The sequence below is a fragment of the Solanum dulcamara genome, chromosome 7 (assembly GCF_947179165.1).
Source record: "Solanum dulcamara chromosome 7, daSolDulc1.2, whole genome shotgun sequence".
Taxonomy (NCBI): Eukaryota; Viridiplantae; Streptophyta; class Magnoliopsida; order Solanales; family Solanaceae; genus Solanum; species Solanum dulcamara.
This window is the reverse complement of record NC_077243.1, coordinates 32858292-32874544: the sequence shown is the minus strand read 5'-3', so window position 1 is coordinate 32874544 and position 16253 is coordinate 32858292. Positions and strand designations below refer to the sequence as shown.

The 16253-nt window shown below is 35.4% G+C and overlaps 1 long non-coding RNA gene across 1 annotated transcript; it reads right to left on the bottom strand.

The window, feature by feature from the left end:
• Nucleotides 1-3946: 3946 nt before the first annotated feature.
• On the bottom strand, nt 3947-5381 carry LOC129895182 (uncharacterized). Its single transcript, XR_008767724.1, has 2 exons — nt 5099-5381; nt 3947-4303 (listed from the first exon to the last, which is right to left on the bottom strand). It is a non-coding gene; the product is annotated as an uncharacterized LOC129895182 (long non-coding RNA).
• Nucleotides 5382-16253: the final 10872 nt, after the last annotated feature.

Here is a 16253-nt window from a genome sequence, read left to right as displayed (position 1 = left end):
GCCATATTACATACTCGTACATTCTACGTACTGACGTCCATTTGGACCTGCATCATTTCATGATGCAGAGACAGGCTTAAGAGATCGTCAATAGGAGCATCATTGGGGATCTATTCTCACTCAGCGTATTGGTGAGTCCTCCCCTATTTTCGGAGGACACCGCTTATGAAATCTTGCATCGAGTTAGCCTTTTTATTTTGAGTCGAGGTAGCCATGAACATGTCATTGGCACCAACTAAATAGTAATGATAGAGGCTTCATAGACTAGATAGTGAAGGGTCGATTGAGTATTTCTTTCCTTAAATTATTCTTGTCAAACTATTTTTAATGACAAATATTTTAGTTGAATTATTGGCCCATGGCCTTTATTCTTTGAGTTATATTGATGTTTTGAGTTGCCCGCTAAATTATTGTTTATTTTGAAACTTTCCGCTGATTGAAATAATGAACGGATGTGCGATCACGCTATGTGGTTCGCTTGGGAGCCAGAAATGGTTTTTGAGTGCCGGTTACGTCTAGGGTACCCTCTCGGGGCATGACAGATACATTGCCCCATCGAAGTGGGCCCAATATATCTTGCCAGGATATAAAGGCATTATCATCATAAGAATCGGGTACTCGCCTCTAGTTCTTAGACTAGGTACTCACCTCTAGTGTTTGAGATTGGGTACTCGCCTTTAATCTCCTTGAGATTGACTACTCACCTCTAATCTCCTTTAATCCTATGGTGACACGTAGTTATGGGACATGGGTAATCGCAACTAACTCACTCGAACAAAAACATTTCAAATAATTAAAGTAGGAGAGGAATCAAAAACATATCAGAAGAGCATAACTCCCTGCACCTACTTCAAATGGAACAATCTCCATTCATCAAGATAAGTAGGATTTCTATTGAGCTCACAACAAGGTACATCACATGTGAGAGAAGGATACTATATATCTCTCCTATACAAAATAAGAAGCCACATCAAAGTTATAGATCCTATACAAGTTTCTATCCCAACAAAAAGAATATTTATTGAATTTTATTTTAAAAGAAGGAAATTGTAGTCAATCATTGATATCCCCTTTTACCTCTCTTGTTAGTGAGTTTAAATTCGAGGTGTGAAAGGCATAGAAGTTTCCAGTTTGCTAGTTTATCAACTATCGTATTACCCTCAATGAAGCATTAATTAATGATGTATACATCAATCATCTAATTGAGGCAACAATCACTGTATATAGATGATAATGTCCCAAATTTTACAAGGAAAATGATTCTCATTAGAGATTAAATTAGTCAAAAGCATAAAATCACACTCTATCTCTATCTTCACAATACCAATTCTGTTACACCACTCTAATCTAGTCTTCAGAGTTATAGACTCCGATTATTATTTGTCATATCACCAAAGGAAACAACATAAGTATTCACCATGTTACTCTTATCATTCCTTATGCTGCCACCTCCTGTACTCAATTCAGGAATACCTTTTGAGCAGTTGTCTAAATTAATTTTCATATAGCCTTCGTTAGAAAAACGTCATTTTACATAAATTCATAGTGTTTATGCTTTGAATAAGAGTCATAAAATCGTAAATCATGCTTTTTATGAAATATTTCATGAACTATTTTGATTCTTCCAAGTTTATGTAATTTCCTCCATAAAAGGTATTTTGATTCAAGTTATGTACGTACAACAAGTCATATTTCTCATGATGAATCTTTATGGGCTCATGAATGCCTATGATATCATCCATTCTTTTATGAAATCTTATTCCAAGAGTCTGTCCATTTTTTACCATGAGGTTTCAAAAGCATGATTTACGATTTTACGACTCTTATTCAAAGGATAAAAACAATGAATTTTTGTTAAAATATACAAATCCTATGATTTATGACATGATTTTAAATTATGGATTATGATTAATGAACTTCAAGAGATTTTCAATGATTTTGCCATATGAATTAGCAAACATGTATTTCTCGTAATCTCTACAAGATATGTGTATGATTCATGTTATGACTTATGGGCTTTCAAGAAAAACATGTATCTCTCATAATCTCTACAATATATGTATATGATTCATGTTATGACATATGAACTTGATCTGGGTGTAGTTATGCATTCAAACACCATATTTTAGCTAAGTTTTGAGTTTAATGTTATGAATATCCTTGCATTTATTGATGAAGCTAATAGACACGATTAGGTTGATTCAGGCCAAAAACATCAAGAAAAGACCCATATGATGGATTGGAATGCAAAATGAAGTGATTCAGGCTAAAATAAAGAAAAATAGCTCCATAAAGGACCATGATATAAGCCTCGCATCATACCTATATGAAAACTAAATTTTAGAGACTCAACAACAGGAGGTCAAGTACGAGATGGATCTGATGTGCCCAAAATACAGTCCGATAAAGAAGTATAACACGATCATTGTCAAATATAGAACTCGACAAGGTTGGAGTCGAATCACATAGAAAATAAGGAGAGTGGATCGAGGAAGAAGTGGAACTCAGATGAGAACGTAGTCTTCGCGATTATTTACAATTAGCTACTTATTTCTAAAGGAACATTTTGGGGGGATTTGAATTATTTGTAGTATTAACTAGTAACTTGTAACCTCATTAATGTTAATTTGAACTGGGAAATTTATAAAGAAAGAAACTAGGATTGTGTTCATTAAGACTATTTGACTTATTTTGGATTAATACCGAATTCAACCTTGCAGTGCTATTATACTAGTTGATCAATCTCATACTATATTTAATTGTTTCTCTACCATTGTATGTCACTGTTATTCTTCCGAACTAAAAGTGTTCATCTCAAAGCAGTGACATTTATTCGGAGTTGGTTAATTTTGTTACAACATCAACCATTAGACGAGTTTTAAATTTCAAATCCTTGTTATTAACTCTTTACCTAAATTTTACACATTTTTTACTTAAACAAGTCAAATTAAGGACAGATTCTAATAATTGCATCCATAAGAAATTGATTAAGATAAAAGAACTATAAGATATACACTCACAATACATGTTTTATTCTGCAAACATCGTTTGTTTAGGTTAAATCATCAGGAATTCCATAACCCTTGATTGTGGTTTTAGCCACTCATGATAATTGAAATAAAGTACTGAATTGTATTCATCGAATCAGAATTTACTTACAAAATTTGAACCAATCAAACAAGCTTTGATTTCTAAAACTAATTAATCTTTGCTTAAAACTTTCATTCAAGTGTACACCTTTCTTTGCAAAAAAAAAAGATAAAATAAACCCTCGAAAATACTATTTATAATTTCAAAAAAATTGAAATTTAAAATAGAAAAAGCTGGCCCTTCGAAGTTTGTTAGACGATTTGCCTGATGGCCCACCATAGGTGTGACAGTTTGTTGCCTGACGGCCCATTGCATGTGTGACGGTCCGTTGCATGCGTGACGGTCAATTGCTATGTCGTGATTTTTCTTCTTTTGGAAAATTACTTTTGAAATGTTCTAAGTATAAAAATATTTAAGAAACATACTTAGAAAGAGTCGTCACTTAATTTTTTAAAATAAATTAAGAAAACTCAATTTAAAAAAGATCTAACAGATTAAGACTTTAAAATTTTAGAGAAAATGAGTAAAAGGTTCATGTTTTCACTTTGAGAAGGTGTTAGCGTTCAAAATGTCCGCTATCATGCAGTTATCCAATGATTTAAATTATTTGACTAAAATATTGACTAACTTTGAGAAAATTATTAAGAAAGATAATTTGAGTCTTTTTGAAAAAGGAACTTAATTAAAACATTCAGAATAATTTAAAAATAAATAAAATTTAATCAAAATGACTTAAGTAAGAAAAATGTCTATGATTCATTTGAAAATAAAACTATCTTGAAATAATGTGACTGATTAAAGATAGACAGCGGTTTGGCTAAAGATTTGATCAACTAAATAAAAAATAAAGTTGATAAAATTGTTTAAACAAATAAACTAACACAAAAGAGATTAGTTCCTCTAATGGACAATTTAATTAATTTAAACTAGAATAATGTTAGACAACTAAATTATAATCAAAGAGAACAACAAAGGAAAAACAATCATAAACTTGGGCCCTTGCCCAAATTTCAAACTGTTGGGCTGACAGACCCAAATTCCCTGTATATTCAGTTTATATAAGTTGTATATCTGTATATATCAACTCCTACGATTTGGTATTTTTGCCCATTTTCTCTTGATCAACACCTGTAATTTAGCTTCCCTTTTTTTTTGACGATCCAATTTGACGAGGCTGACTCGAAGAATGTAACACTTGGGCCTCTGTGGCTCACTATGAAATGCAAGGGAGATGAAAGAGTCCAGTGGACTCAACGAGCAGATCATATCCAAGCAAACAAGAAAATGAAATTAGCCTCTAAAATACAAAAATCTAATTTTGTAAAAAAAAAAAAAAAAACTACCAAAGCTAACTACTGTAATCAACAAATATAAATGATCATGGTTAGAGAAAAACAAGGGAAACAATGTCATCATTACAGTAGCCGTAACCGGGTAGCAAATAGAACATTAACATTCCTCTATTGTTGGTGCACAATTATATATATATATATATACACACACGCTAATGGAGAGAAAATAGTAAACCATGATAAAAATTTTGAGGAAATTTAAGCCAATCTACTTGACTTAACACAAGCAGTTGCCAGACTCATGTTGGAAAAGAATCGTTTCAAACAGAGGAAAGCATAATGAGTAATAGATCACAAGGAAAAATAAAAATTCAGATCCATATCAAGCTAAAACAAAAAAAGATGCTAGAACAAACCATGGTAACCAAAGATATGCATCACTACAAGATTCCCAAACTAAAGCATTCAACATATTCACATTTTCCTCAAATTTTTCAGACAGGCTAAAAGGAAGAAAACTTAGTTCTATATTGAGAAAATATAAAATCAATGTTACTGCATATCAATGCTACTATAAAAAATATTCACAATAGGAACCACAAGATCGAATACATATTTTAAGAGAGCTACAATTAGACAGAAACCTAAAGAAAAGCCTAAAATCAGACTAATCAAATAACTAACTGAAATGACTAAAGACTAGAAAGAGATTTTACCTTCTTCGTAGAAGCAAACTAGGATTACGAATCCAGGGTGATGAGATTTCCACCATCACCAGCTTGATTCAAACAAGCAGAGGATCCACAAAAGAAAACTAGTTTTTAACTTTTTAATGCAATTTTCATATATTTCAACAGGAGGGTCCCAAAACGTGTCCTTTTTTTGACAAACGATACCACCTATTTATAGCCATTTTTTTTTTAATTCTAATTTAGTTGTTTGAGAGGAAGATGATAGATTGATTGGAAAGGAGGAAGGAGAAGTCAAAGTAAGAGGAAAACATACCATCAAAAATTCGAATTCAATTGTGATGGCTTTTGATTCTGATTAGATATGGGCAACAAAATATGCAATATGAGTCAACAATAATGGCTCTAAAAAATCTCAGAGATGGAGGAGGGGGGGGGGGGGGAAGAGAGCAATTCATGGAGTTGATAGGGGCGGTGGATTTGAAATTGGAGCATCTGGAGTTGTTGAAATTGTAGTTGATGATTTCATTTGTGTATATTGGATAAGGGAGTTTTGTATGTATATGTTGAGGTGGGTGAGTTATATTTTTATAAGTAGTGGAAATTGGGGTCAGTTGTTGGATGGAAATTGTAAAGGGATTGGGTAGTGGAAATCTGTAAGTATAGGATGTGTGTATTATTTTGCTGGGTTGGGGAATTAAGTTAGTGGGAAATCTGTAAAGTTGGGTGGAAAAGAGTGTAGTGGATGAAGGAATTGGGTAAATTGGAGAATGTATTGTATTGTGGGAATTGGGAGGAGAAAAATTGGTTAGAATTGCAATTAGGAAAGGGCTGCATGATTTCAATTATAGCCAAAATAAATTCAGAATTTAACCAATTTTTGAAATTAATTTGTGAATCGGCTAAAAATTAAATAAGATGAATTAATACTAATTAACTAACGAGCTTCTTAATTCTAACAAATAAAGTAATTAACATAATTATGAACTCATTAATTCAAAAATATAAACTACTAATTTACGAAATAATTAATTAACTAAAAAAAAATCTTTCTGAGATCATTTTCGAATATTTATAAAAGCAAATAATTATGTAAAACTATATATATCACTAAATGTTATAAAAATGAAAAAATTACCTTAAAATGACTTGAAAATATTTTGAATTTTATAAAAGTTAATTATTTCAATTTGGTTGAAATTGAAGAAACTTAAGAATTAATACATGTTGTGGAAGATCAAATTGAGTGTCAACAACTTGCCCCTTTGTTTGGCTAGGATCGATGAAAGAGATCCTGGACAAAGACAATTGACCAATCCAACTTTTGTCCGACCACATCTTCATTTTTCTGAAAAAGAATTTGGTACAAACTTTGAAAAATTATAGATGGACCTCGATATCAGGTTTCTTACATATCTCAGTCTTTGTGAGAATTTAGGCCAATTGTAACTCGAAATGCTTGATCATAAGCATGATTTTGAAGATTTCAAAAGCTATTTTGCTATTGAAATATGGATCAAAAAACTTGAGAATGGAATAAGAAGAGGTTTGTTGGAGTACAACCGAGTTTTCAACATCAAGCCCACCTACATATATAAGGAATCAGGTGTCACAATCTGAAATCGGGCGTGATGACACATATCATTTTCCACCAGGCAAGTCAGCCTAAACCCACTAAATGCGGAAGATAAAAGTGGAAAATAGTTTAGATAGATAAATATAGATAAAGCAAAAACTTAGTCAACTACAAAATTCCCCACAGACTGGTTGTCACATGTACAAACCTTCTAATTACAAGATACAAAGTAAATACAAGTCTCCATCTTTGTCTCTCGAATAGAACAAAGTAATAAGTAAGGAGGAATAGAAAAGACGGTCGACGTCAATAGCTACCTCTCGAATAGCCTCAGAAAGCCATAGATGAAAATAAGAAAAGCTGGGTCACTATCCGGGCTCAGAACCTACACAAGTGTAGTTAGCAAAGAGTGGGTACCAACAATGTGGTACCCAGTAAGTAAACAACTAAGACTAAGCAAAGCTAGTAAAATAAACGTACTCATGTCACACCATCCAACCCCAGACTACAACCTACACAGAAATCAGCCCAGTCTAACTATTCCAATAGCACAGTATTCATACATATCAACAATAGTACAATTAAATTCGCAAGCGAATTAGTACAATCAGTAATATAAATCAAGGGAATATCAGGGGTAAAATAGTCCACATTGGCAAGCGATGAATAATTCAATGGAATGTCTGCCCTAAATGATATACATCTGCTGATCACCTCAGATCATAACTCATGGGGCCTCACTTGGTCCATGTATCTACCGAAAGAGACCTCAATTATAATATCCACAGGAAAAGACCTCGACTGCCGGAAAAGACCTCGGCTATAAAATCCGTCGGAAAAGACCTCGGCAAATCACCTCGATTGGTAGAAACCTCGGCCCCAATATCCAACATCATGCTTACATCCATTATCTCAGCCATCACAGACAGATATATGCACAAGTAATGAGTTAGTATAGAATGAATATTCACATATAATTTCATATAGTCCACAATCATCCAATAGTCAATATCATAACAACGACATATAAATATGTCTAAATATCCATAACAAGCCCAATGTTCTATCATATCAAACACAACATGTTATCTCATCTCAAATTTCCATTTATTACCCCACTCTTTATCATCAAGTTCATTTGAATATCAATTGTTCTTAAAACCACTTTCTATCAATCCTCAACACATAAGACACGAATACATGATCCTACAAGCTTAAGAATAGGTTTAGAAATTCACCTGTCTCGAATCAAATTTCACTAGTCCAAAACTTGAGCCTTGCCCATACTATGGCACTCTAAATCAAGATAATGTATTTAAATATGCAATCCCAATAAGAACATGAGTCTAATAATACCCAAATAAATATTTTTAAAAACTAGGCCAAATCTGGCCCGAAACACCTGAAAAACTCAATTTCATAAATAAATAGAAAATTCAAAAATTCTTACATGAAAATGATTCTTGAAGTATTTAGAAATTAATGTTGAAAACCAATTTGAATTTGGAGTTGAAATCAACCCTCAAACACTAATTTTATAAAAAATCATGTTCTTGAGAAAACTCTCAATATTTGGATCCGAAATTCCAATTCAAATATGAAATATTTCTTGAAAAATATCTTACCCTTGTTTAGGAAAGTTTAAATATGAAATTTTATCAAAAATGGAGTTAAAATCGACCTTGAAATCCTCAATTTAGCAAACTTTAACTTTATCGAAAAATCTAAATTATACGCGGTTAATATGATAAAAATAATTGATGAACCAATAAATTTATGCCAAAATCTGATTATCCATAACATAATGATCCTAAATATACCTTTTTCATCGATAATGGAGTCTAAATCGATAAAACCACAATTTTCCCCAAAATATTTATGGATAGAGAAAGAATACCAGATGAAAAATCATTAAAAAATATCAAATTGAGGATCGAATACTAATCCCCATATTTATTAGAGAAGAATCCCGCCAGTTCACTAAAGTGAAGGATCGCGAAAGCGACCATTGCTCTACTAAAGCGAAGCCCGTGTTTTGGAGGAGGTCGCTTGCGACACCTGAGAGGTCCAAAAACAAGATTTGAGTCTTTTCTTTCATATTTGATTTTCAAGATCTTGGAGGGCAATTTGTGAAGTAGATTTTCAGAGAATTCCATTTGGCTAAGTATTTATAACCTAAATCCTTCTAATTCCTTACATTATGTTGTGATTTCACCTTGAAATTCATGGTTTTGAACTCAAACCTTGGGAGTTTTTTATGAAACTTTAAATGATGATTTATACCTCAAATCTTACTCTATTTTGATGGGGTTTTCAACATAAATTCCTTATTTTTAGTAGAACGTATTTTTGAAAGAAATTTTCAGATTTGACCCTTTTTAAATATGATCAATTTTTGGACTATTTTACCCTCGGTTTTGAAATCTATCAATATGGGTGTCATTGGAATCTCGATGACACGTATGTTCAATTTTTGATAGTAGGTTATTATTTCGGGTGTTGAATTCAAAGGTTGTTCATCTAGTAAATCATTCGAGTGCGGTTTTGACAATTGAGATAGGTTTGACTATCCTTCTTAGGGCTTAGTAGAGGTGATTAGTTAAATTCTTTATTGTAGACTTTGGAATGGGGTCGTAGTGTAGTTTGAGACTGATAAGTTATATTATAATGCCCCTGTGAGGGCTTATATGTGATGTGTAGCCTATGTGGAGGCCTTATATGATACTTTATCTGTGACTGAGATTGTGCAATCAATGACTTAACTGAGTTAGAGATGTGAAAAGATTATTTGAATTGTAATGTCGCCTGAGGGGTTGAGTTGGGGGTTTTGAGCATACCTAAGTATTGAAATATTGTTGAGTAAGGGGTGAACACTTAATTTGAAGTATTTCCTTCCCATTATAGTCTATTAAGGGTGAATATCATATTTAGGTTAAGTTTTGAGAACGTTGAACCTGGTACTACATATTGAGTTGAATATTACCTCCATGCCAATTATGTTTGAATGCATTCATATTATCATTGATTATTGAAAAGTTGAGAACATTGGAGATTCTTTTTGAGAAAGAAAATGTGACATATTTTGTATCATTGACCACAAGATAGATGGCAAGCTAATAAGACATTAGTATCATGAATCCTTTGCCATGATCTGGGTGGTGAGTTAGTTGATATGTTGATATTGTGATGAGGTATATGGTCTGCTAGACCCATATGGGTCCTGCTTGATAGCACATTTTGATAGGTGTATACGACAAGTTGTGCAATGACCTTGATTTCACCATACCATCATTTCATTGCCTTCATCATAATTCATTGCATTGCATTGATACTTGTAATATTTGACCTATCTATTTTACTGTGATATTGAACTATAATTATGTGTTTAATTTAATCGCGTTGTTTTATATAAATTGATGACAACGTAGCCGAAATAGACTTTTTTGCATGTAGATGGAAGTGTTTCTTAGTTTATTTTATAGTTTTTGATTAATTCCTTATACTTAATCGGTTAAATCTACTGAGTACATCTAGATTGTACTCACCCTTAATTCTGTGTCCCTTTTGATGCAGATCCTAGTCAAGATATCCTGTACGACAATTGTTCTCGTCCTCTTGCGGATATTTACTATTCAGATTAGTGGTGAGATCTTGGAATCTAGATCGCCGCTAGTCCATCTTTTATTTACTGTATTTTCTATATTTAGAGACTTATATCGTGTATTCAGACTCAGATTTGTATTTAGATGATTCTAAACTTATGACACCAGGTTTTGAGATAATTTTATTATTGTCCTTTATTTTGGGTTTACTAATGGTCTAACTTCCCTTTGGGAGTCTTATATGGTTTTAATTTTTGGCTTACACATCGGGATGAGGTTTGGTATGTATGCTACCATGAACTCAATTTTTGGGTCATGACAAATTGGTATCAGAGTGCTAGGTTTACCGGTCTCATGAGTAGAGTCTTGCGGATCAGTACGTAGAAGTCCGTACTTATCTTCGAGAGGCTACAAGATACTTATTAGGATAAATTCCGTCTTTTGATTCCTTTCGTTCGAGTTATTCATATCAAGTGTTGTACACATCTAATCAATTCCTTCTGTGTAGATAGTGAGGACTAAAGTCAAAGTCGCCGAGACTGAGGCATCACCTTCTACCCAAGCCCTAGTTCTAGGGTGAGGCAGAGGACACAAAGGAGTCAAGGGACAAAGCTGAGCTAGGGGAGCATCACCTGTTTGTGGTCGAGCTAGAGATCCATCGCCTAAGATGGTGTATGAGCACGAGGATAATTATGAGTAGCAGACTAAGGAGCAGAGGCTAGCCCAGCCTCCAACAGTCTCTGATAGTACTTCGATGCTTCAGGAATTATTGATTAGACTATTGTCTAGATTAGATGGTGCTCCGACTCCTGATTTTCTTCCAAACACTTCAGTCTCTCCTATCGCAGTTGGTACTACATCACTAGTTTAGGAACCTAGTGTTGGGTTTCAGATTCCTGGATCTTCTTCTATGCCTTCTATCATACACTGGAGATTTGCAGCTCCACTAGTTTCTGCTAGCGTTGCTATGTTGGTAGTTGAGAAAAAGATCTTTGAGAGATTTATTAGGTTAGCGCCTCCCAAATTTGATAGTATGGCCGGGGAGAAAGCCTATGATATTTTGACTAATTGCCAGGATAGGTTGTTCAATCTGTCTATTCTTGAGGGACATGGAGTAGCCTATACTTCGTATCAGTTTACAAGGGTGGCCAAGGAGTGACGGAGATCGGTTATTGCTTGTAGGCCTTCTGGTTCCCCTATGATGTGTTGGGAATAGTTTTCCGAGGTGTTTCTTGAGAGGTTTGTTCCTTATAGCCTCCGTGACTAGCACAGAGACAAGTTTGACAGATTGGAGCAGGGTTCCCTATCCTTATCTGAGTACGAGGCTCGCTTCCATTAGTTGTCTCTTTATGCCATGTCTAGTATTCCTACTGAGTTTGAGAGAATCCGCAAGCTGGTGGAAGGATTTTTAGGTTATCTTCAGGAGGCTACAACTTCCCTTGTACTATCTGGTGGTACCTTCCAGAGTGTTATTGACCATGCTAGGATAATAGAGAGAATTTGATATGCTAGATAGGGTGGGGCGAAGAGGTTCCTTCGGCAGGGACTATTTAGTGGTCACTCTTGTAGAGGTAGAGTGTATTCGGGTTCAAGTACCCATGGTTATCAAGGCAGACCAGTCCAGGCAGCTTTTCAGGGCGCATATGGTACAAGTGGATCTAGATTGGGTCAGACTGGTTATAGTGGTTCTTCGTGCTCCGGATGACATATTGACACTTTTGGTTATCCTCTAAGGAGTTTAGGACATCGAGGCTGCTTTGTGTGTGATGAGTTTGGGCATAAGGCCCAAGACTGCCCCAGATATGTTCCTTCTACTGGGCGACCTAGGACACCGACTGTTCATTCGACTCCTACTCCATCTATGTAAGGTACATCGCAGGGAACTAGAGGTGGAACCAAGACTGCCAAGGGGGAAGCTAGAAGTGGCACTCGTGGTGGGTCGTAGGCTAGAGGTGACCATCAAATATGCTATGCTATACCAACCAGATCTGAGGCCAAGGCCTCTGATGCAGTTATTATATGTATATTTTTGGTTTTCCAATATCTTGTCTCTATATTATTTGATCCAGGGTCTACCTATTCTTATATGTCGAGATATTTTTATGTGGGTAGTGATTATGTGTGTGAGACTCTTACTGTACCTATTACTGTTTCTACCCTAGTAGGTGAGTCCTTAGTGGTGGATCAGGTATATCGGGGGTGTTTGATGGTAATTTTGGGTAGAGAGACCCGTACAGACTTGATTTAATTAGACATTCTTGATTTTGATATGATATTAGGTATGGATTGGTTATCTCCTTATCATGATATATTAGATTGTTATGTAAAGACCGTGACCTTAGCTTATCCCGATTTGCCTAGCTTGGTATGGAAGAGTAATTCGAGTTCATACCTTAAGGGGGTGATATCTTATATTTGTGCTCGTCGTCTGATGGATAAGGTTTGTTTGTCTTATTTAGCTTATGTATGTTATCTCACCACGGAGTCACCTCATTTAGAGACTACGGGAGTGGTAAGAGAGTTTATGGATATGTTCACATAGACTTCCCGGGTGTTCCTCCTGACCGTGATATCAATTTTGTAAATGATTTGGAGCCGAGCACCAAGCCCATCTCTATGTCTCCAAATGGGATGGATCCGACAGAGTTGAAGGAGTTGAAAGAATATTAAGAAGATTTGTTGAAGAAGGGGTATATTCGGCCTAGTAAATCGCCATGGGGTGCATCAGTCTTATTTTCGAAGAAGAAGAATGGTACTATGAGGATGTGTATTGACTATCGACAGTTGAACAAAGTTGCCATCAAGAACAAGTACCCTCTTTCTCGCATTGATGATTTATTTGACCATCTTCAGGGTGCATCAGTGTTCTCTAAAATTGATTTGAGGTTGGGTTATCATCAATTGAGAGTTGGAGAATTTGATATCTCATAGACTATGTTTAGGACTTGTTATGGGCATTATGAGTTTGTGGTTATGTCCTTCGGGTTGACTAATGCCCCGACTGCTTTTATGGAATTGATGAATCAGGTATTCTGGCCTTATTTAGATATATTTGTGATTGTGTTTATTGATGACATCTTGGTTTATTCCAAGAATGAGGCAGACCATGTTAGTCACTTGAGCACAGTCCTTCAGAAATTGAGAGAGGAGAAGTTGTATGCAAAATTCTCCAAATGTGAGTTTTGGCTCGAGTCCGTGGCATTCTTGGGTTATGTGGGACCAAGGATGGTATTATGGTCAATTTATCCAAGGTTGCAGCAGTTCGTGATTGGGTCAGGCCTACTTCAATTACAGAGATTCAGAGTTTTATTGGGTTGGTAGTCTATTATCATAGTTTTATTTAGGTTTTCTCTTCTATTGAGTTTAGAATTTCATACCAAGACCAATAGCCAGTCCGAATGGACTATTCAGGTGTTGGAGGATATTCTTAGGGCCTGTGTGATTGATTTTGGTGCCTGATGGGACCAACACTTGGCCTTAGTGGAGTTTGCCTATAATAAAAGTTATCACTCCAGCATTCAGATGGCACCATATGAGGCATTGTATGGTCGTAGGTATCGATCACCCATAGGGTGGTTTGATTCAGTTGTGGTTGATGCATTGGATACTAACTTACTCAGGAATGCTATGGAGAGGGTACGTTTGATTCAGGGTCGATTATTAACAGCCCAAAGTCATCAAAAGAGTTATGATGACAGGACGGTTCATCCCTTAGAGTTCATGGTGGGTTATTGTGTGTGGCTTAAAATATCGCCCATGAAAAGGGTGATGAGGTTCGGATAAAAGGGCAAGTTTAGCCCAAGGTTTGTTATCCTATTAGATATTCTTGAGGAGAGTGGGTGGAGTGGCTTATGAGTTGTCCTTACCCCTTAAACTTTTAGCTGTCCATCCGGTGTTTCATGTCTCTATGATTCACAAGTATATACCAGATGTATCCCATATGATGTCTTATGATGTGGTGGAGTTGGGTCCAAATTTGACTTATGAGAAGGAACTGGCAGCTATCCTAGACAGGCAGCTTTGTAGGCTCAGGACCAAAGAGATTGCTTCGGTCAAGGTGTAGTGGTGGCATCGGCCTGTTCAAGAGGCGACTTGAGAGTTAGAGTCTGATATGCGGGCTCGGTATCCTCAGCCTTTTGAGACTCCAGGTACTTTTCTTTATCTTATATTCGAGGACGAACATCATTTTTAGTAGTGGATGTTGTAATGACCTTGAGGGTCATTTTTAGAAATTTGTGTGAAATTATGATTTTACCCCTATATTAGTGCCCTCGAATATTATTTGTTCCGTTTGTGTAGTTGAATGTGTTCAAATCTTAATAGTTAGTGAATTGGGTAAATTCTTAAGTTTTATAGAGTTAAGAGGTGAAAAAGTAGTTTTGGGACCAATCAAAGCTACGAGTCTCGAAACAGGATTCCTTCAGTTCCATCAGCTCCGGAATGTGGAAATTGGTGCAGGGGGGTCATTGTAATCAGATTTGGGGTTGATATGTGAATTTGAGGTCTTAAGTTTGAAAGTTAATTTTAAATGAGTTAAGTTTGACTTTGGTCAACAAATCGAGTTCGGAGACTTGGATTGGATTTCTAATGATTCCAATCATTTCGGGGGTGATTCTAACTCTAGAAATGGCTTTGTTATAATATTTAAAGGTTCTGAGTGTATTTTGGGTAATTCAAGTATCAAAATTAATTTAGTTGTGACTTATCAGATTTTGGGTCAAGGAGACCTCAAATTCGAATTTATATAGTTCCATTGAGTTCGAAACGATAAATTTAGTAGGAGTGCATATATAGTTTGTGTGTGCGCGATTCTGAATGAATCGTGAGGGTCTGATCGGAGATTTGGAATGTGGATTTTGAGCTAGTGCTAGGCCTTGCTAAAGCGAACCTAGGTTGCTTAAGCGATTATCGCTAAAGCGAACTGGGTTTGCTATAGCAAAGGGTCGCGAATGTGACCTTTGCTCCGCTAAAGCAAAGCCCGTATTTTGGAGGAGGTCGCTTAAGCGACCCATTGGTCGCTTTAGCGACACCTGAGAGGTCCCAAAATGGGATTTGAGTCTTGTTTTCCATATTTGATTTCCAAGAGCTTAAAGGGGCGATTTATGAAGTAGAGTTTAAGAGAATTTCATTTGGGTAAGTATTTATAACCTAAATCCTTCGAATTCCTTCCATTATCTTGTAATTTCACCTTGAAATTTATGGTTTTGAATCCAAACCTTGGGGGTTTTACATGAAACTTTAAATAATGATTTCTAACTCAAATATTACTCTATTTTGATGAGTTTTTCAATCATAAATTCCTTATTACTAGTAGAACGTATTTTTGAAAGAAATTTCCAGATTTGACCCTTTTTGAAAATGATTAATTTTTAGACTATTTGTCACGACCCGATCTAGGCCTAGTCGTAACACGGCGATCGAAACCCCAAAGGTCTCCAACTAAGCCTCTTGTACATATCATAAGCGTACATAAGGTAAACTAAAAGTGGAAACATCATAAGAGAGTCTAAACCATGATTAGTAAATGAAGAATGTCACATGACAACATAGACTCGAAATAATTGTCCAACTACATGCCTCTACATATGAGTATGGGAGGGGGCTAAAAAATGTCTCTAGCTCACCCTCAATATAAAACATAACAAAAGTCTTTGAAAATAGTAACCAACTTGATAACTAGTCCCCGATAAATGAGGACTCATCACACACCGCCGGATAGAAAAACTTACTAGCTACGTGGACAAATATGATCTTCAACCTCAATCCATACATTATGAGACAATGTAGGCAAAAGTATGCATTAGTACATTGAAATGTACTAAGTATGTAGGCAATGCAATAATAGAAAATGATGTTTGTACAAATGACCATTTTACATAGCATGATAGGAGAAGTAGTCGAAAATCATAAGTAGTCTGTAAGAAGGACCAATGCATAATAAATCATAAGAGTATCATGTAAAGTAAAAGATAGGATTAGTCATTTAAAAACATAAAAAGACCAT